Source organism: Lates calcarifer, linkage group LG17 (assembly GCF_001640805.2).
Source record: "Lates calcarifer isolate ASB-BC8 linkage group LG17, TLL_Latcal_v3, whole genome shotgun sequence".
In the NCBI taxonomy this organism is placed as follows: domain Eukaryota; kingdom Metazoa; phylum Chordata; class Actinopteri; family Centropomidae; genus Lates; species Lates calcarifer.
The window spans coordinates 9,703,975-9,726,655 of record NC_066849.1 but is presented as its reverse complement, the minus strand read 5'-3'; the positions used below and the strand labels follow the sequence as shown (position 1 = coordinate 9,726,655).

At 40.4% G+C, this 22,681-nt stretch overlaps 2 pseudogenes; one reads left to right on the top strand and one right to left on the bottom strand.

The window, feature by feature from the left end:
• Positions 1 to 9,598: 9,598 nt before the first annotated feature.
• LOC108877335 (forkhead box protein D3-B-like) lies at positions 9,599 to 11,881 on the bottom strand (annotated as a pseudogene).
• Positions 11,882 to 14,943: 3,062 nt separating this feature from the next.
• The window catches only part of LOC108877318 (E3 SUMO-protein ligase PIAS4-A-like), a 59,552-nt pseudogene continuing 51,814 nt past the window's right edge, over positions 14,944 to 22,681 (top strand).

The window sequence follows — 22,681 nt, the reverse complement described above, 5'->3', positions numbered from 1 at the left end:
TATATAAACATGAAGTGCTTGTTAAAGGGTTTTTAAAATACATCTTGCAAAGAAATTATACATTATATTTCTATCTTCCAAAAACCCTCTGCTCATAACAATGTCCAGCAGCACTATTTCTGCATGTTACACATACTATTACAGGCTTGTAAACATGGGGGAAACAAGCTGGAATCATTATGTCTGAAGGTTGCCCAACTCAACTGCAGGCAATGGAAAGCAGTTAGAGTACTAGTCTGTAAACACCCCAGAGAGGAACCTATACCTCAGTAAAAAAATTCAGCTGTAAATAATGTATTGAATGCAAACTTAAGGTCCACGGGGAGATATGGATAGGCTCATTACTCTTTTAGTTTGCTGGTCTTTTACGTAGTCCACACAGCTCTCAACAATCGACTCCAGATGCTCCCTCTCTCTGTTTTGATTTAAAGATGCTTTTACCTGCGGATATTGTTATGGATATAGGTATTGTTTTTTATTTTCTGCACATCGCCCTGAGGTTTGAAGGCTGTTAACTCATGCACCCACCCACATGCTCTGTGGCCTGTTAAGGTTGGTGTGGGGATATATGTGTGTGTGTGTTATCTGTGCCGGTAGTTGAGGTGAATATGCGGCCTCCGTCTGTGTGCCCTGTCCGGGATGCATTGATCTCGAAGCAGGATGTCAAACATTTTAACGCCGATCTTGTCCTTGTTATTGCCTCGCACAGCCGGGTTGTTAATGCATTAAAAATCGTTTGTCCCTATCTTTCCAAACTTATCTCGCCCTACTGCCCTGAGCAACACAAGAATACCCCTCCGTTGTAACATACACACCACTCCCGCCCCTCCTCCCTCCACCCTCTGTTTCTAACCACGTCCTTCCATCCTCTGTCTCAATCAATCTTTACGACACCCGGTTGCATCTCTCTAATGTTTCCGGACTTGACCGTATCCCCGTTCAAAAATTCTTAATTAAGCCCATTCTGTATGTTTACCGTTGGGTAAATTACAATCTGACAGGGCTAATAAAACAACATTGGCGAGAGAAGGCCAAGAGGAGCATGTGCTATGACCCTTACCTCTTTCACCTGTCTCTATCTCCACCTCAGCTTATCTCCCTCCATCCCCACCTCTTCATATCTCCCTATTTTCTACCTCACAGGTTTTGAGGAGGAAAGGGAGGGGATGGGAGAGAGAAGCAGTGGTTTGGCACCAGTTGGTCAGAATCTTATATCCATCGCTGTCAATGTGACGATTTGTTTTAAATACTCACATGTCATTACCCTGACATATCTTGGCGATATCATTCAGCCTACTTTGCTTCTCATCTTTGATTATTAAGATGCATGAACCTGCCTGCCTGCATGTCAACTCTTACAGATATGAGTCATATATCTATGTTCACATCAGCATTTTTCTTCATTTAGGTATTGACTCATGCAGTGTTCTCACATTCTGCAATCTATAGACTACACAGTGTGTGTATTATATCTCTTTTTCTGTACAGTTTTGTGTGGTCACTTGAGAGATGCCATTAGCTTGATGCTAAAGCATGACGGAGATGGAAGCCATGTCATCAGAATCTCTTCAGCTGTTAATGGCTTAATGTTGAACACTAAGTAGCACATAAATAAGGCCTGAACCAAGCAGTGGAAAATGAAATGATTTTAGTCTTTGCAGTGTACGCATATAAAGTATCAAGAACCATATGAGTGATGCAAGAAACTCAAATGCTGAGAATTTTTAAAAGGTGCTATATGAAGGGTTTTTTTTTTGCAAATGCTACATAGCCAATGTTAGCATTAACAGCGGTGTGCTTACCAAGACAAGAGGTTAGAATACAAGAGAGGCAAATGAAGAGTTAGCATTGGTGTGCACACACCAGATGGTATCACTACTAGTGAGGGCTGATTTTTTGGTGTGTTGTTGATTAACTTTATTCTCCCACAATGCAATGCACAAAAGAAATCTTCAGAAAGAAAAGAAATACTCATAATCTACAACATGCTGATAGTTTTCTTGTATTCTAAATGCTGAAACAATACACTACGATGATTAGTATGTAGTATATACAGTATTCGCTTGTAGTATGGATTTAGGTCACACTATTTAATCAGATTAAATATTCTCTAAATAAGTACATTTAACACAATTAACTAAACCAAACCAAGTAAAGCCAACAGAACTCAGCAGTGTTCACATATCAAACTGTACACAAGTTACATGGAACCTATCCAGTGTATTATATGAAAAGGCCAGTTATAGCAGGACTTTCACAGATTACATATTTCCTCCCTTACCTATAATTTTACATTATGTAGCCATGCAGCTATGTTTGGTCTTATGTGCTCAGGTTTTAAGATGTCCATCTACTCCAGGGACACTGTGTTCTATATATTATCCAGAGTAATGTGAACATTGGTTTCAGAGAGTTCTGATATGTTCTAGCGTTTTCCCTGGTTTTCACCCAGGCGGTCTGGATTTAACTCCGGGAATGGGAAGGTTGCCTTTGGTTTCAGTGTGTGGAAATCAGAGGGTCTGTCATGCAAAACTATGAACTTCTTTAGCAGTTAAATGTAGGTTTAGTGCTATAAACACCAGCTCCTCTTATCCACTTGCCCAAGTGTTGAGGAAACTACTTTACCCAAAACTGCTTCCCATTGCTTTTGATCTGCAAAATTAGAGTAATAAATTTACAGACATATTGTTATGTATATAGGCATATACATATGTAAAACATTTTTAATTATTTGTACCTGTCATTTTGTTCTGCAAATGAGAACTTGTTCACAAAAAAGAAGGACATGTTGCTGATGAATTGTAATTTTTCAATGCTGTGAGCATCATAAATAAAAATCCATTCACCTCCATTATATTATGGGTGACAGCAGGACAGTGTCTCCGAACCTGAGTGCATAAAATCAAAACTATTTCACGTGGCTAGAATAGGGAGAGGAGAGAAAATGTGTTTTTGATTTTCAGTGAACAGACCATGTAATCATAAACCGATCAGACTGTCCTCAAACCAAGTCAACAGACCTAGTTAAAGAAAATAAACTAACAAACCAAAATCTACACCTGAGACACGAAGCCAATAAAAAGATGTGTTCTCTGAATTAATGCAGTACAGTTGATGGCTCAATCTTATGTTGTTTGTAGGAAGTAAATCGTTTTACAGCATATTAACTATGACATTGTGAAATGACAAAGAATTACTGTGGAGCACGCCTTTGATTAAATGAGAATTATATATTGTGTGGTTACTGTCTTATCCCTTAGCCCAGAGTCAATCAGAAAGATGTGTGAGGAAGCACAAATCTAGAAATCGCAAAACTGCTCACAATATATACATGAGTGTTGTGCTCATGTTAATGGTCATGTAGAAAGTCTGACCGAAGCAGTGCTTTAGTGTGAGTGCAATGTATGTCAGTGTGTGTTCTGCCGTTTGTATGTTGTGTTAGACCACCTGACAGGTGCAAAGCCCTTTGGGATGGCACTGCTGCATCTTACACTTGGTTGAACATATACAGCAGATCAGAGGTGTAACAAATCCATTCCTGACTGCTAGAACCTCTCAGAGAGTTTCTGTGCCTGTGAACAACACGTCTTCAGGTTTTCCACACCTCAGAGCTGATGTGTGTCTGACACACAGACACAGTGTGTGTCTGTGTCTGACACACAGACACACACAGATGAAATATAGCTTGACGCAGAAGTGTGTGACTTTAAGGAAAGAGACTAGGATTTGTAGAGAGCATGCCCAAGAATAGGAATGGTGTGTGTGTGTTCATGTGCACGTATGTTTCTGTGCAAAGCGCCTGTGTCTCAATGGCGTCTTTAGAGTGGTTAATCAGAGGAGAGGTTGAGGAGGAGTGTCAGAGTGTCAGGCTGGCTCTGGTGAAGAGTCCTCGAGTCCTCTCTCTTTCTGTGTTGACACCTCTTAACCTCAGTCTATCATCTTTCACACTCACACTCCACTTCTATTGACACTCGCTACCCCGCAGCTCTCCAAAGACCCGAGGAGAATCCACTACAGTGATTGTCCGCGTGAGGGGAGCCTCGGAGCCTGCAGAGAAGAAAGGATTATATAATGCGTCGACATACAGAACAAGAGGCAGACGGATTTAGCGGTTGTTTGGTTTCCTCTCCTGACATTTCTGGATGGTTAAAAGGGAGAACTTACAGAGAGAATGATAGATGTGCAAACTGAATCCATCTGTCAGCCCTTGACAGAAAATGCAGAATCGTCACATGCATCGGTTTGTAAATTAATCTCTTTCTCTTTGTCTCCTCACACCAGGAGGTGTACAGGATCTGTGTCCACCACTGTCACTGGCTAGTGTAAGTGGGGTCAGGAGCCTTGGGTCAACTGAGAAGAGGTCAAAGGTCATAGAGCAGTGGGTCTTGTTAAAATACCTTTTAGCCTCCTTCAGGGATACTATGTAATGGCTCTGGGAATAGGTTAGGTTCTAGGTTGACTGTTTTGTGGTGGAGACTGGATGATATATGTGTTCTGCTTTATGCCAGATGTATATTCATTACCCTTTTTAAAAAAATCAGGATGCAAAGGAAGTGCTGGGAGGTCAAGAGGGGTCACACAGAAGAGATCACATTTATGTGTTTTTCTGATGTATCTTTGTTTTGGAGGATGCACCCTCCAGGAAACAATCATCTTATATCACACCTCTGAGGGTTCTCAGGTTGTGTACTAACACAAAAGGGGTTTTTCTTTATGTTAGAAATTAAAATCTTAAAGCACTCTACTTGAGAAATGTGGGGGGGGGGGGGGTTTTCTCCTTTTGGACTGTAGCACAGGATTACCTGAAGCAGTTTTGGAAAAACTGGGTTGTGTTGATCAATATATTGGAGACATTTGAATATCAATACAATGAGTGCCCTGTCTTCAATCTTAATTTTTAATATGGTGATAATAAGTGTATTAATTTTCATAACGTCCATTCAATAACCTTGGAATATGAGCGATGGTGGCCCATTTTTGCACCAGCGAATATGCATCTCTCTCCTCTGTGCTGCCATTGATCACTCCTGCGCTGTTTCTCTCCCTCTCGCTTTGTCCTCTGGTCTCTCCCTCTTTCCTTCCTCTCACACCATCGCACTGTAAAATTCATCCTTATTCCCCGCTTCAGCAAGCTAACTGTGCGCACTACCTTTTATCAGTCCAGAACTGTTAAATTAATAAATTGATATTGACGAGCTATCAGCCGGGGGGATAAATTATTTGGGAGCAGAAGGCTCAGGTCACATGACTTTTAGTACCCACGATTCTGTAATTATTCCCCACGAGAAGAACCATGGTGCATTGCCCTTCCCCCCCACCCTCTCAGATTGAACAAACATGTGTGCGCGCGCACACACACACACACATACACACACCATCACATGAAGAACTATAAATATCCCCATGTACAGTGGATTGCTGGGGCCAAGGGAATACTGATGATCATTACTGCTATCATAACCATCATGATACAGGATGATCACCTGCTGGAGATTGCATTTTATCATCACAATTTACTTGAAACCGAAGCACAGAAACCCAGAACGTGTAGCAGAATTGAATGCAAATTATTCAATATTGAGCTTTGCATTGCTGTGAGCGCAGAATGGGCTACCTGCTAAAGTGCGGAGCAAAACAGTGGAATGAATGTCCTGCAGCTGATGGTATTCGCTCTGTAAGAAATGCAAATAAGAGGTGCAGCACTGCAGATGAAGGAGGCAGTGAACACGTCAGAGTGCCAATCATGGAAGTGCTGTGGTTGCCCTCCGGCCATCGCTGACCTTTTGACCCTGGCCATGGCCTAAATGTCAAAGGTCACCAACCAGGGTCAGTGGGGATCACCAAGACCCTGGCCAGGGATGTATCTCCATGGCAACACTCTACTCACTATAGGAGGAGAGATGGGGGTGTTTTGCATTCTGTAGGCTGAAACCATGCACACAGAAACACACACACCTACACACTCACACGCACCAAATTGAGCATCACATCTGTGTGTGTCTGTGTTTTTGTTCACTGGGAGTCAAGCTGCCCCCAGCTGGTTTCCAGTGAAGCAGCACACAGCTGGGCAAAATCCAAAGAAGCCTGGCATGAACTCTGAGTTAACACACTGCTTTGCCACATCCACATAAATTATTTGTCCAGCTACAGAATCCATATTTTATTTGCTAAGATGGCTGCACAACTCTGCCATTATGTTCCATTATAGAGGTCAAAATGTCACTGGGAAAGGTAGGATGTGGAAAGGAGAAATGTCCTCTTGGGAAATTCTTCGTGTTTATAACAGAGGGGGAAATGCACATTTTTAAGGAAAAAGTTAAATATGTTAAAATTAGTCCGCCACACTAAAATGACGATTAGTTAAATAATAAAAAGAAACACATTAAAAATAAAAGTTAAAACTTTGCAACATGCACTTACATTCAATGCTTCGTCCTTATTCCCCGCTGGAAATATTCGCTTGCACCTTGCGTCATCTAGTGGTCGGATCAGATGTTTTCCTCGGTTCCGCGCTGCCGCTTGTCTCCTCGGCGCGGTGAAAGAGGGGGAAAAACCCCACTAGTCTGCTTTTGTCTCCGGGGAGCTCCGGTCGATGCCTCGTCCCACCATATGTCTGATCGCAGCTGCCAATCAACAGGTCAACGCGACCCCGGGGAGGCAGACACTGGTGGGGAGAGATCAAACAGTGGACCTCGGGGATGACAGATGCAGATGAAAAAAAAAGGCAATAAAACATTGCTTCAAAGATGGCAACGGTGCACTGGGAGGCAAATTATTGTTAACAGTAATCTGCAGAATAGCGCCTCGCATTCTGATCGATTGACTATTATGGAGCCTTTGAAGCCGAGGTAACGCCAGGCTATTGTTCGTGGTGGGACACAAGCAGAAAATAGCAGCTGGTTTTGGTTCAACTATAGCGCTTCCTAAGCCTCAAATACTACTTACTTCTATGCAATCATGCTTTCTAATAGACTTGCAATTTGGACAGCTCCAGGCTTTAGGCCTATTGAGAGTTATTCATTCACTCAGCTGCAGTCACATCACGACAAAACATCAGAGGAAAAAAGCAAATAATTAGGGAAATAAATACTAAGTATTACATTCACAAACTTGTCTTTTAGTAACATTTGATCATCTACTTTAAATATTCCTTTTTATAAGCTATAAGCACATAAAATTCATACACACAAAAGCAAAAAATCTCAGTCAAAAACCACGTCTGTTAATTATGTATAAGATGTGTTTTGTAGGATTTAAAATGTGCTTGGACATATGCAAACAAATACTTTCATATTTAGATCAGACCAAAATACCCAGATGTCAAATCTGACATCAAATTCCTCTGTCATTCTTTTTTCCTATTTTAAAAGTATTTCTTCAAGCATTCAGGTCGGCTGTTTATTCTAGGAAATAAGGCTATAAATTGAAGTTTGTGGTTTATTTTATAGCTAGTAATGAGGGCCTTTATCTTAAGTCATAACTGTAATTTGTGTAGGTGTAGCTACTGTAGCTATAACCAGCATCACTGAGTGAATGTCTTATGAATTTAATGCAGGAGTGGAATGGAATGGAGGAGTAATATGATGATTACACTAAGTTATTCAGTTCATTTTATTAAACCATGTGTTGGGTGAAATCACCTTTACAGTGCTGCTGAGGAAATCTATTGAACACAATAGAAGCTTCAAGCTGAAAACCACTGTAGCCTGAATTGATGGTGAAATCCCCTTTTTTCTTTGTGTCTTTGATCTAATCACATGTAGCCTATAGGTTCAGGCTTCATCCTATGTTGTGTGAACTGTTGTATGTTGAGTCAAATCAATGAGATACATGTAAGCTAAGGGGAATCAGCTTTGGAATGCTGCTGTAAATGTGTTGTATTAAACCACGGCCATAATGTTTCATCGCCATCTCAGCAGGACTGATCTTCTTACCTCACTCTCTGCTAATCAGGAACAAATCTTTGTGCCTTAATCTACGGTCCCCCTGCACCCCTCCGCCCATCTCATTAGATTAACAAAATGACATGCACATATGAACGCACACACACAGAGAGCTCATGACCTCAATCTCACTCCCCTAGAAAGGTGGCTAATTACAATTTTGTGTAATTTTGCTGAACATCGATTGTGTTATTTACAGTGTTTTAACAGTTTATGTGTGTATGTAAATGACAGAAAGCCATGATCAAGTTTTCCCCATTCTGCTACAAAAACATAATGTGTGTATGTGTGTCTGCAAGAGTCTTAGGAACTGTATGTGTGTGAACTGTTCACTCCTGTGTGTGTGTGTGTGTGTGTGTGTGTGTACAGCAAACATATGCAACCAAATTAAAGCCTTAAAGCTGGTGAATTGAAGAGGATTTGATGCAGAGAGCAATTCATGGGAATTAAGCAAATTAGGTCTCCAATTAGCTGCTGACATTGAATAGGAAGATTTGGTGAACAAAAATTAATTAGATGGATCTGTCATTGTTCTAATGAACATCACCAGAAAATAACTGTTGAGAATAATACCCCCTCTCTCTCTCTCTTTTAAGCTTTATCCCTCTGACATATTGTTTGTCTATTCAGAGTCTAATTTCATGTCAAATATTGCCTTATTCAAATATTCAATAATTTGCAAATAAGAAGCCCACATGAGCTGAGATAAACAAACTTCAGAAAAGTCAATGTATGACCTAATCCTCTTTGGCTGGAGCACTGGGGATGTAAATGCCAACCTTTACAAGTCAGAGAGGAATTTCACTATTGATGTGAGAGCCGGACAGGTGCAGAATTGACTTGATTCTTATTATGACAATATGTTGGAGTCATCTTATGTCTGAACTATTCCTGTGTTGGAGACAGTTTCAGTCATTGTTTTCGTTCTGTCCATTTCTGATATATTTTACAGTATGTGGACAATCCTTTAAAAAATTATAGTAATGTCACTGCATTCATATTGTATTCATTTTGACAGTAACTCTATGTTCAGCACAAACTTATTTTATCTCATTATTTAATTTGCCGTACATTTCTGTCCTGACTAGTTTATGTATACAAATTGGACTTGGCCCCTAAAAAAGCCCTCCCACCTCTCTCCAATAAATCAGTGTCCCCTCCCCTCCCTCTCTCTTGCTCTGCCTCCTTCCCTTTCCTCTGCTCCCTTCATCCCCGACCTCCTGTGGTCCCCCTCTTTCTGTAGCAGCGGTTACAGATTACACTGTGTGATAAGCTTCCTATTTCTTGAAACTATTTGGGAGGATTGCTCCGATTATCTGGCCTCGTATCCTTGGGAGCACGCTTCGGGAAGCCTGATTTTAGACTCTTAAAGCAGAAGATTTTGCATCCCAACAGCTTTAACTAATTAGCATCTAACACTGGGTGGTATTTTAGCATTGGGCTCACTTTTAGTACAATCTGCACGCACAGGCAAGTGCACGCACATACACACACACACACACACACACACACACACTCACAAAACACACACACAAAACACACCTGAGGCAGCTGATAAAAAACATCAGTTAAATTCAATATGATTTAATGTGATTATAACAAAACCTTGTATTTCTGGTATTCTAAAAAAAAACAAAAACAAAAAAAAACAGAATACAAATGAAAGAAGTGTAGTATCTTTAAAAGGTCCATACATTTTATTTAATAATTGAATGTCCTAAAATCATTTTGACCTTACAAAGCTGAAAATGTGATGTGATATGTGTAACATCACCTAATGACATAATCATTAGCCAAAACGGTGAGTGTGAGTACAGAATCCTTCAAAAATATTAACTGTTCACTCTTAGGGTACAGAGGCATGTAGGCCCGGATGGAACCCCATTCGTGGCTGCACACGGGACCAAGGCCAGTAGAGTCTGGGTGTTAAGCCGGACAAAGGGAGTACTGGGGCCTGAGGACAGCACCAACAGGTTGTTCTGTGTGAGTGGGCAAAGGTAGGGTGGTAGGGTGAGCTCAGGGAGGACAGGGGGACCTGTCCTGCCACCCTGCGTACCCTCCGCCGTGCCCTCCGGCAGTGATAGTCCCCGTTCAAAAAGTCCTGATAGTTTGACGGGTGAATCGCCCAGAAGTGGCCTTTTCCATTGTCACTGCGGCCTGCTTTGACGAAGCAATCGTTCAGGGACAGGTTGTGACGCACGCTGTTCCTCCAGTTTTTATCCTGTTGGAGCAAGCAAAGAAATGTTGTCAGGCCAAAAACAAAACCTGAAAGCAAGTAAGAGTTAAACAGTCTATGACCCCATTTGAAAATGAACATTGGTGGATCTTAAGTATCACTGATCCTCCTCAGGATGTCACCTTGTCCTGTTGTTGGCAGGATGCGCGATAGCGTGTCAAGACCATATATGATCACAGTAAGACACAACACCCTGAGTTACCTTTTTAGCACGTCAAACCAGCGATCAACTTTAATCCACTAGGCTATGTCCAATCTGTTGTTGCACCTGGTAAAGGCAGAGGGCGGTTTGCAGCCTAGCAACAGGATTACTTTATTTGTGAATTCGCCAACAAGAAGATCATCTAGTGTCCCTGCAAGCACCTAATTGCCTAACCACTCAGACAGATTACCTGAGCCAAGTAGGTCGCTACAGTTGCAAAAATGGCTGCCGCATTGTTTCCGCAACTAAATTAAACACAATGAAGCCTTTGGGTGAACGTGCGTTCTTGTTATCTGTCTCATGATTGTTTTAGCAGTAACTGTGACGAGTTAACAAGGTAATGGAGCATGATTTGTTTGAAAATACAGACAGCAATCACCTGTTTCATGATGTTCGACTTTCTAAATTCTTCTATTCCTACAACAGTCGTCTTCTGCCACTTCCATATATGCTGATCTCTGCCCGTCAGGTAAATAGAAAGGCACAAGAACAAAGACTTGAACATACCTTACTCTTGAAGTAAGGGTAGTGGTCCATGATCCACTGGTAGATGTCACATAACAGCAGTTTCTTCTGCTCGGAAGCCAAGATTGCTTTGGAGATGAGTGCAATGTACGACTGGTTGGGTTTCTCCACAGACTTCTCTGGACTGCTGCTGACAGACGTATTGGTGGTCACTTCCTCCTCCCCCTCCTCTTGTTGCTCTTCATCCCCCTTCTCCTCCTTGACTTTCCTTTCTTCAGTGTCTACCCCTGACCTCTGTAGCTGCTTCTCCTGTATCTCGGAGTGAATCCCCACCTCTTCGGGTTTAGGATTCTGATGATTTAGCATGTTGTTCGCCGTCTGCTCTGCCGTACGACTTCCTGTCGCTTCCTCTTTAGAACCTTTGACTCCTTTATTGAACAGAAGGTAGTCAATAGTGAAGCTCAGTCCCAGCCTTTCTTTGACGCCGGTGCGGCTGCTTCTGTCCTCCATTGTCATTTCTGAATTGAGATGTCTCAGACTCATAACAGAGATTTTACTGGTTCCAAGCTGACTGACTGTTGAAATATTATCAGGTGATAAATGGAAAGCGTGTCTCCCAAAAGTCTTCTCAGAATTTGTGTGTCTGAGTTTCACAGCATGGCTATTTTCTTTCCAAATGAGGACCCTTCAAAAACTGAACGCCTCAATGCCCCTTGCTTCTTTCGCCGAAGTCTCACTGTTCACTAGATCGCAGATAAAGATGAGCCTCTCAACTGTTGTTAACCCTGATGCGCTCATGAGCAACACAATCTCAACCTGTGGAAATGACGTCAGTCTTTAAGACTAAATGCGGCCACTTTGTTTGCCAGCAAAGTTTAATTAAATGTTTTCGTCTCTCTGATAAATCTGAGCTGATCAAAACCTCCTCCTCAGTATCCAACAGCCTATTGCTCCTAAATCGAAGATCTGCACTCCGTTGTTGGGAAGGTTACTCTATTTATATGACTGTGAATTTATGCCTCACAGAAAGGGGCAAAGAAGGCACAGCGGAGGTCCAGGTAGGGGGTCTCGATTGAGGCGGATTATTTTTATTAACCTAAGCAAATCTTTGTAATTACGGGAGATTAAACACTCAAGATTTAGTAAGACATGGCGTGCAGAGGATGGATGCTGTAGAATCAAAGGCCTTTTAGATGCCAGTGTTATCCTGTTAAAGTTGTTTTGTCCATGGGGATGCTGTCCAAAGAATTACTTCATTTACCACAGAGCAGTAATTAATGGCTCAGGTTCAATGTTTTGGAGAAAAATCAACACAGATTCACATTCAGTTGAGTTGAATAGTAAAGCATATGGCTGAAATATCAAATTAATTAATGTCCTGTTGTTAACATGAACCTTTTTTAAATTGTGTTTCCTGTGACTTTTATTCCTCTTCTTGCCAACTATTATCATAAAAGAGACTTCTTTGTTATTAATCACTGGAAATGTTGATGTTTTTTTATATACAGTGCAAATACAGACAGACAAATACAAATATGTTCTTTTCTGCTTGTCAGTGAATTCAGGAAATATCATCTTGAATACTTTTTAAAGAATCCTCTCAGATATTAAAACTGAAATACCTCTGCACTATTACACTGTGCTGTACTAAATCATGTCTTCAATAGTGCAATGAGTAGTTTAAAGACTATTTATGGTTTATTTTTCATTAAGTAGAATCAAAGGCCTTTAAGATGCCAGTGTTATCTTGTTAAAGTTGATTTGTCCAATGGGAAGCCTGTCCAAAGAATTACTTCAGTTACCACATAGCAGTAATTAATGGCTCGAGTTTGTGTTTGTTGTTTAGTAGATCATTAAAGTGTATGACTAAAAAATCTAACAAATTAATTTCCCTCTGAACCTTTTTTAAATTGTATCTTCTGTGATTTTTATTCCAATTCTTGCCAACTATTATCGTAAAAAAGACTTCTTTCTTAGTAACCACTGGATAAGTTTATGCTTCTGCACTACTACATTGTATTGTGTTATATTGTTATCTTTACCAGTGCAATGAGTGTTTTAAAAGCTAATTATGGTTTATTTTTCATTTTCAACAGTTATTGCGTAGAGCTCTATAATGATGTTACAATTCTACTCTATTTTCTATTCTATTTTTGCATTTAATTAATCTTCATTTCTTAAACTGTATAATTTGTGCTTTGATTGTGATGATGTTTTAATGTCAGCAATGAATTGATCTTACAGGGTTTTTGAGGTTTATACTGAAATACATCATGCCTATTTATCTTGGTTTATGTCATGATATACAGGTTAAAAATCTACACATCATGAATTACACTTTTAAATGTTGACATAAATTGTGAATTTTATCTTTAGACTCATTTGATATGACTGGCTTTTGAATAATCAAATTTTGTGGACCTTAAGTCCAGTTTTGAGGATTATGAAAACATCTAATCCACCTTGAAGTGTAGTGTTATTTAACCACTTGCATCCCCATATACTCAAAAATCATCTTTAACAGTCGCATAAGTAAGATCAAAGTCATGTAAAACATTTTAAAGAATTTTCAACACCACATTGGTCATATATTCTGTAACTGCTTCTTCCACTGATTCAGCAAAGCTGTATCACCTTTACAGTGTTGACATCAATTAGAAAATTGTCAGTGTCCCCTATTTTCATGATTTCTATCCTTTAGGTCTCTTGGATTTGAAACAAATAAAGGTCTAGTTTTAACAGTGTCTGTGTGCATGTAATTATACTGATGGATTCATGAACTGTGGAGTTGTAGAAATTGAATACTCTGTACAATAGAGATGTACAATTTATTTGCCCACACCAACTCCACAGCAGTGATCATATTAGTCAACATTACAGTAATAGTACAGTATATACATGGATCTGCTTTGTTCTGTCAATTTTACAAAGGGCATGAATGAAATGACAGTCAAGTCAAATCATGGACCATATTGCCCTCTTCTGTTTAAATAATGCACAAAAAATATATGCACAACATAGACCCTTCTCTGTGCCTCCTTAAATTAGCATGCGTTTATATTATAACCAGCTATTTTAATTTATGTGAAGGCTTGTGCTCTATTAATTTAAAAAAATATGAATTATTTAGTATTAGAATAGTAACAAATAGTATGTATCTGTATCTGTATTGTGGAGAACCAACCAAGCTGTAATTCTGGGTCTGCATTTATGAACTAAATTTAGACTGGTATATCAAAATAACAGAATCCTATATTTCCTGTGTCCTTATAAATTTTATGCACAAATTCAAATTGTAACTAAATTCTAACTTAATCCATCAACCAGCACAGAGGCAAACTCAGCTGTCCTTTTGAATGTGCAGTGTTGTTTTATTGATGTTTCACATCCAAACTAAAGCCAAAACAAAACACACCCATGTTATTACATGATACTGCAATTCCTTCAATTGATTTTTGTGTTTCCATGAGGCTATTCTTCGCCACATAAGAGGATCTTTTGGAAAATCTGGGCTGGATCACCAGACGGAGTGTGAATGTGTCCCCTTGCATACTTATTTCCATTTGCTAAAAGCGTGACACAACATGGTATTTGTGTTTTAGACATGATATCGCTGGTCAATACTCTGACAGGTGAGTATATTTTGTCAATTACTCATTTTAATTCAATAATGTGCATACCTTAAACAAAGCAGTTACTCCACATCTTCACGGCTGGACGCAGAACCCGAAACGGAATATTTTGCTCGGAGGGGACTTGAAGGGACCATGCGACCGGATCTACTTGACACCCCATGCTTTACATCCACGTTGAATTTAAACAGTTTTTTAAGACTAACATCCACAGTACCTTAAAACTATAAAACCAAAAACATCATGGATATCAAAAACACTTTGACACATCGTATCATTAATAGACACTGAGGCCTATTTTGGAAATGAGACCCGTCTCTTAGTGTTTTTTTAAAAAGTTGTACTGTAACTTTAAAAAACAGTGAGCCCGCCTGTTTTGTGTGCAGCGCTTCGGGCTCTGAATAAAACCATGTTGCGATTGGCTGAGACGTCCCGTCCATCAAAGAAGGCTCTGCGTTTCATTGGTGAAAGACTAGCCGTCGTCTCTGACTCTCGCGGTACTGCTGCACGAAGATGGCGGCCGAACTGGTGGAAGCGATGGCAAGTAGAGCTTGGCTAGCTTTGGTTTGATTGGAGACGGACGCGGGAATGTGGGCTAAAACTCAGCCCGGTCGTGGGGAAAATGGGGGTTTTGTATGAACATGAATAAGAGTTTGTTCTCTTACAAATGTAGCGTATTACCTTCACGACGAAAACGAACTAGCCTGCGTTGCTAATGTAGCTAGCCTGCTAGGTAGTGTTAACTAGGCAAGTGCGTTGGTTAGCTAGCATCACGCTGGCTCTAAGGAAGACACCGGAAAATGAATGATGAGACCATACAAACATTTGGGGGGTTGCTGCTAGCATACCTCCCCGGCGTGTTAAAGTGTGACGTTACTTTGTTGTACAGTAATGTCTGTCTGTAATTAGCCGGTTAGTTTACAGAGCTGTGCACCTGTCAAAATGTCCAGTTGCCATGATTGAATACCGACAGCCCAGTCCTTAGAGAAGCTAGCTAGCCGATAGCGGAGGCTGCTGTATTGGTGATGTTCAAGCGAGGCTGAAGAAACGGCAGTGTTACTGACTTTATGGCCGCAATTTTTGCGCAGCTCGTCCATCAGAAACTCATTGAACTGCCGCGTTATTGTGAAATTAAATGTAGACATCAGGCTGTCTATTAGAGCATGTCAGATGGCTCAGGTTTTTCCACTAACAACAACATGCCGTCTGTTGCCCCTAGAGCCAGGTGCGCATACTCCGTGCTGTGCTGCTTGTTAAATAAACATCTTCATGAAGACTGTATGCTTCGTCTTGTGTTGCCTGTCGTGATATATCCGATTCCACGTATTATTTAAGAACAGTATGCAAGTTTTGTGTGGTTAATCGAAATCTGTATACATTATGGTGATTAAATTAAACCTTGGTGACTTGGCATTCCATTGCGCTGACTACACTTTCATTCAGTGCGTTCAAGAGAGAATGTGTGCTTGTTAGGGCCCGAGCAACGAGTTGCGTGGGCCCAACGGGGCCATGCAACGAGTTGCAAGGACCCTCTTGTTTTCGTTCGGTTTATTATTATTATATTATTATTATTTTTTTTCTTCTTTTTCCGCCTCTTTGATCGCCTTTTTGAGGGCCTTAAAATGCGTCAAAACTCCTGAAAATTTGCAGACGCGTCACACGGCGAAAAATTTAAGAATTTAGGGGTCTTGAGCATGGGTGTGGCAAAATGGCCTCGGTAGCGCCACCTACATTTTTAACGGAACAGCCCCTCAAGCCCGTTGCGCCTAAAAATCTGAAAATCTGCACACATATGTAACATCCCATGACGCACCAAAAAGTCTCTTGGAGCCATATTCTAAACCCAACAGAAAGTATTTTTATTTTTGACCGGAAGGTGAAAAAATTGTGTGTTTTTGGCCATTTCCAGGGGTCGCTTGAACGCGAACTAGTCCTAGACGCATTATCCGATTGACTTCAAAATTTGATAATTTGTTCTTAAGACATAGACGAAGTTAAATTGCAAAAGTTTCGGACTTTTCATTGAAGGGCGTGGAAGTTATGGCCCTCAAAGTTCGATCATCGCCACAAAACAGGAAGTTGCTTTAAATTTGCTATATTTCGGCCATACTTTGTCCAAACTGCATCAAACTTTACAGGATTGTTAATGGTACCTATCTGCACACATCCATATGTCAATATTCATACAATTGTTGTAGCACCACCTATTTATAGCAGGAAATGACATATTTTATAGTGTGATGTCCAGTTTCTAGACGGGTGACCAGATTCACTTCAAATGTTGTCAGGACAGACTTAAGGATTTTTGGAAGACTGGCTCCGAAAATTGTGAGTTTGGGTCGAAGCGTGTGCCGGTTCTGGCCCGTCAAAGTTCGGAAACCCAACTTCCTGTTTGAAACCTCAGATTTTGGGGTAACTTCCTGTTGCGACTCTCTACTTTATCCTACAGATGGAGCCATTGTATTACTCTTTGATGGGTTTTTGGAAGGGGGTCTCTGTGTGTGTGTGTCTGTGTGTGTCTGAGGGGGGAGGGGAAGAGGAGTTGATTGTGTCTGTGAGAAGCTGCCACAGGGAGGTTACAGTCAATAGAGCCATGAGCTGTCACAGATGATGAGCTCTGAATAATATTATCACAGAAAATAATTAGCATAAAAGCTTTTATTTAAAATTTTTACATCTGGGAAGTGTGAACTGTTACGCCAGCGTGTGCCCTGCGACCTGCGTTGACCCCGGTTGCCGGGGTCCCGCGGTCGCCGCTCCCCCTGCGAGGGCCCGTTCAACGCTGCTCGCAGCTTTAATTATGTTTGTCTTCCGCTCAAAGTTTGGCTGTCACACGAGTTTTTCTCTAAGCCATCGATGCAAAGACATTTAACAGTGAATCCTCGGGATTGATTGATTACTGATGTGCCTATCAGTAATGGGACATATTGCAGTGAGAGTGGAGTTGTGTGACTGTAAACAAATTTTGGTATACATGTAAACGTCGCAAAAGGCTAAGTATACCAGACCAATGGCTAAGTATACCAGACCACTGTGTTTTTAATGTTTTCCTGATTCCCTTAAAACATATTGCTTTAATCCATAAATTTAAGACAATACAGTCCAAGGTGTTCATTCTTTCCTTTTCAGGCTTATGCTGTAGCTGGGCTATATTGTCAGAAGGTTTTTTCTCTGTGTGCCTTACATGGTTCACAGAAATGTAGCATGGATGCAGTACAGTGAAATGGAAAGGTGCAGTACTACATTTTAACTGCTGTTGCAGATTCAGGGTTTAATGGTACCACAGTTTGTTTAAAAATGCAAATGATTAACATGACTTAGCTGAAATGTAAGCAGTCAGACTGAGCGGTGTGGCTTCTTACCCTGGCCTTCTAATTACAAGACAGGTTCACGCCTCTGTAGGATTAAAGTTACTGAGTACAGAAGCTAAATTTAGCAGAAATCAGTTTAAGACACCTGCATACAAGTAAACAATGGCGTGGAGCCTGTCGGGCAGATTTAGCAGTCGTGTTAGGTAAGAAATCCAACAAGGCATTGAATTATTGAATTATTCCGTGTATTTTGAGGTTTTTAGAGAAAATAGAATCATAAAATGTACTTCAATGTATTTTCCAGCTTTGGTCACACAGTTAGGCAGTGAATTTTCCTCACAGCAAGCAATACCTTAAAAAAATCACATCATAAATGCGTTCAGAAAAGCAACAACAAACAGACAAGATAGGAAAGAATAAAACCTTTGAAATTATTAGTTGTTTGAAAAAGTCAGTCTGTATTTTATATCTCAAATTTGTCCTTTTCGTCCCTGCAGAACATGGTCAAAAGTTTCCGGGTCTCAGACCTGCAGACGCTGCTGGCCTCAATGGGTCGCAGCAAAAGTGGGCTGAAGCAGGACCTGGTGGGCGCGCACTGAGGCTGGTGCAAACCGAATACAGCCCGGAGCTTCTGAAGAACGTCAGGCAGCTCTACGAGTCGCGCTTCCCCAAAACATCTGGCTGGCTTGCAGCACGGCGTCCAGAGGGCGTCCCAGTTGCCTACTCACCCCCTCAGCCACTCCCCACTGCCACCTCTCAGGGCGCAGACTACCTCAATGGCATTTCCAAACCGATCCCAACACCTGCAGCAGAGGTCAAGCTGGTGCCACTGCCTTCTACCAAACCTTGGAGACACTGTTGTCCCCAACAGAGCTAAGTGAGTGTAGACTATTTAATGTTTCTTTATCCTTGAATTTAAATAATTAATTTTGGAGAAATGTTATGTAGCCACTTAATTATTCAACCACGTACTGTGCTGTAATGGACTTTGTCTGCACTTGTTTACAGTTGCCCAGAACAATGAGAAACTGCAGGACAGTCAGTGCATATTTGAGTTAACACCGAACCAAGCAGATCAGATCCGAAATGCAAGGTAAGAAAGTGTAACATTTCCTCCCAGATCTGCTCTGTTTATTTAACACAGCGCACTTAAAAAATATGTAACTGATGTTCATTTTAATTTGTTACCTTTTACTTTCTTAGTGAGCTTCGTCCAGGGATTAGATCAATCCAAGTGGTTCTTAGGTAAGTTCCCAGTAATTTCCATTGAAGCTTAATCAATATAATTTCACATAGTGTTGTGCTGGGTCTGTGCCAGTTAAGGCTGTTTAACAGAATTTCTCCTAGATGCATAAGAAAAAATAGTTTTATCGTGCATAGACAAACAGTATTTCAATTTCCCCCTGTAAGTAGAAGTTCTTATTAATTTACATGAACATTCAAGTTCTGAGCTACTCAAAGACTTGACACACAGATGTAGCTGTGCTGAATGCTCAAGGATTCTTACAATAGCGACCTAGGTTTTCCCTAGGTTTTCTGGAGGGCTTAGGGGCACAACTGCGATTTTCCTTTCATTACATGGCCTTTTGACAGCGCTTGCCAATTTACCATAATTTTTGTTGAGTCGGATTTCTGTTGGCAAGTCACTTTCTCAGTGGGTGTAGTCACTAGCCAGCTGACTGAAAACCCCATAACCGTTTCTCTCTTGTTATTTTCTGTTGCAGAATCTGTTACACAGACTCCATTGGTGTTCAGGAGGACCAGTATCCTCCCAACATTGCTGTCAAAGTCAACCAGTCCTACTGTCATGTGCCGGTGAGTTGATTTACTTATTTGAGACAAGTCACACCTTCAGAACATAAACATGACTAAATGCGGACAGATTTTATGTTCTCATCAGTTTCCAGTGATTCCTGTAAGCCACCTGTTTATAAATATAGTCCATGAGTCACTGGTTTAGGTGTCAGTGGTGGACTTATGGCCTATTAATGGCCAAATTGGTGTGTGGTGTAGTGGGATGATGTATGGTAGTGATGGATTAACCAACCTAATGTAAGTAGATGTTGAATAAGACAAGAATAAATTATATCTAAGTGCAGGTGTTGGTTAGCCAGCCTGAAGGCATCAACACACTGGCAAGACTTTACTAGGAAACTCTCCATCTGGCAGTCTCTGTGTGGCTTTCAAACTGTTGTGGGTTTCTTTTGCGTCATGTGCTGGTGGGAAGCTTAAACCTTGCTGCATTGTTATGTTCACAAGCTGTGTAGTCAAAAAAGCAATGTAGCGAGGACACCTTCCTTTTTCTTAATTCCACTAAGAGATAACACAGTGGGTTTGAATAGACACCTCTCACAATAAACATGTCAGAATCCGCATTGGTCAGGCAAGGAACTGCACTTCTCAGACCCAAAGTACCCAAAAAGTACAGCAGAACGTGAAATCACTTAACCTTTTAGTATCATCATGACTGAGAGTCTCAAGGAAAGGGACAGACATGATAAATTGTGCATGAAATAAATAGAATAAATAAAAAGAAAATCATCAGAATTAATCTCAAGGAAAGTTCATAATCAGAGAGCTTACTGTGCCTGATTACAAGATTTTATTTGGTTTATCTATTTTCCTTCAACTGAGGGCAATGCCCAATTTTCAACAAGTGCTAATTTAAATTCAGTGTGTAGCATCCACAATAGCAGACCAGAAGGACTATAGTCAAAAGAAAATTATTGCTGTGAAATTAAATATGGAAATTTGATAGCGTGCATTCTAAAGGTTGTTGTTAACCGCTTAAGTCAAGTCTTGGATGTTTTAGCTTCCACACAGCACTGTAAAGTACCACACAGCAGACTTTTCAAATCGAATGTAGCAGTGACTGACAGGAAAGCTGCTCAAGATTGAGCGATAAAAAATGAATGACGCAGGAAATTTCTGTCATTATCTGTATGTCAAGACTTATATGAATTGAAAACTACAAGGACAAACATCAGAATTTGTTATTCAGAGATGTCTATATCCATCAAATAGAGGGCAGTGGTGTTTAAAAAAGTATTAATACTGGAGGCTCAAATTTGTTCTGCTTTAGATACCCATAAAATGAATAAACAGATGCATATACTGAGCAGAATACACAAAATCTATAGATGTCCATGTACAACTTGCTTGGAGGACTTACTTCCATTTCAGCTCTTTACAAAAGTGAAAAGACTAGAAGCTGTTTGCAATTTTGTGCCTCTTGGTTAAAATAGTGACCGTACAATTAACACAAGCAATAGCCCAACAACTAGTTGACCACTTGAGACAGAATTCTAATGCCTGTAATTTCAGCAAATCAAAAATTGCTTTTATCTGGATAAAATATTGGAAAATTTACATTATACTCTGACATTTTTGTTTGTCTGTGTGTTTACAGGGCTATTACCCCTCCAACAAGCCTGGAGTTGAACCCCGTCGTCCTTGTCGACCTGTAAACATCACTCCCTGGTTGCATCTCTCCAGTGTCACCAACAGAGTCACTGTCACCTGGGGAAACTTTGGCAAGGTTAGAGTCTGAATGATGCTAAATCTCATATTCTGGCATAACCCATGGTTGTGGTGGCAACAGGGCAAGCAGAACAGATGTCTTCTCCTCCTGGTACAAGAGGCACCAAGGCAAGCTAGGACACATCGTTCTTTGAGTGTTTCATTGGTCACACTCAGCTGTGCGTGGTATAACTCCTACAGAAGACTCTTGAGGGCTGCGTGCTGAGTTACTTATGCTAGCTTCTTGACTGTTGCTGTCACAGTCCTGATTCTGTTAAGCACCTTACTCTTCAGAGCTCTTGTGTAAACCAGTAAGGGATGAGCAACATGAAAGGTGAAACTAAACTCAATAAGACACAGATTTTTGTTTGCACTTTTCCTTGTGTGTGAATTAGAGCTGCAGCTATCAGTTAATTAATCAGTTAGAAAATAATTTCCAACTGTTTTGATAATAGCTGGTTTTCTTGGTTCTCTACACCTGTGTGAACTGAGTATTTTTGGAGTTTGTTTGGTCTGTTGGACAAAAATGACATCTGAAGGTGTCTTACAGACAAAACAATTAATGAATTAATTGTGAGATTAGTCACTAGTCATCATTGTTGCTGATCTAGATACGAACCATCTGTTTTTGTGTTTGCGGTGGAACATTGGAGTAAAGAATTGATTGCTCAGCATACTTAATCAGGTCAAGTCCATAACCTTGTGGGTGGCCCACAAGAGAGGAGTTTGTGGGGATTTCAGTCCTTCAAAATCTAAAGTTTTTATTTAAGCAGAGAGGCATATTTGCACTAAAGCTTAAACTGTTAGACAGTCTTATCTTGGTATTAAGGGAAGCTGATCCAAGAAATAGTTGACACTGACGATGGAAAACATTTGCCGTGTTAGGTATTCCTAAGATGTGTAATTTTTGTAATATGCATAATGTATGTAAGGATATTTTGCATTAAATATAGTTATATAATCAGGAGGGTTCCAGGGATCCATTTGTCTTTTTTTTCCTAAAATAAACTGAGAATAGTAATTACAGGGTGATTTCTCATATCATGAAAAATCATGGTGTTAAAATTTGAGTGGCTTTGCGATTCACTGTGTATAGTTGCTTTCTAAAGTATTCAGACCCATTCAGTTTTTGCAGACTTTGTGTTATAGATTTAATTTTAGATGGATAAAATTTCTATTTTTACATATACCCTCAATAACACATAATGGCAAAGTGTGTGTTTTTAGAAACTTTCGCAAATTTATTAATCAAAACTGAAATGTCTTATTTATAAAAGAATTTAGACGTTTGCTGTGGCACTCCAGATTATGATCAGGTACATTCTGTTTGCTGTCATTATCCTCAATGTGTCTAGAAGTTATTTGGAGTCCAC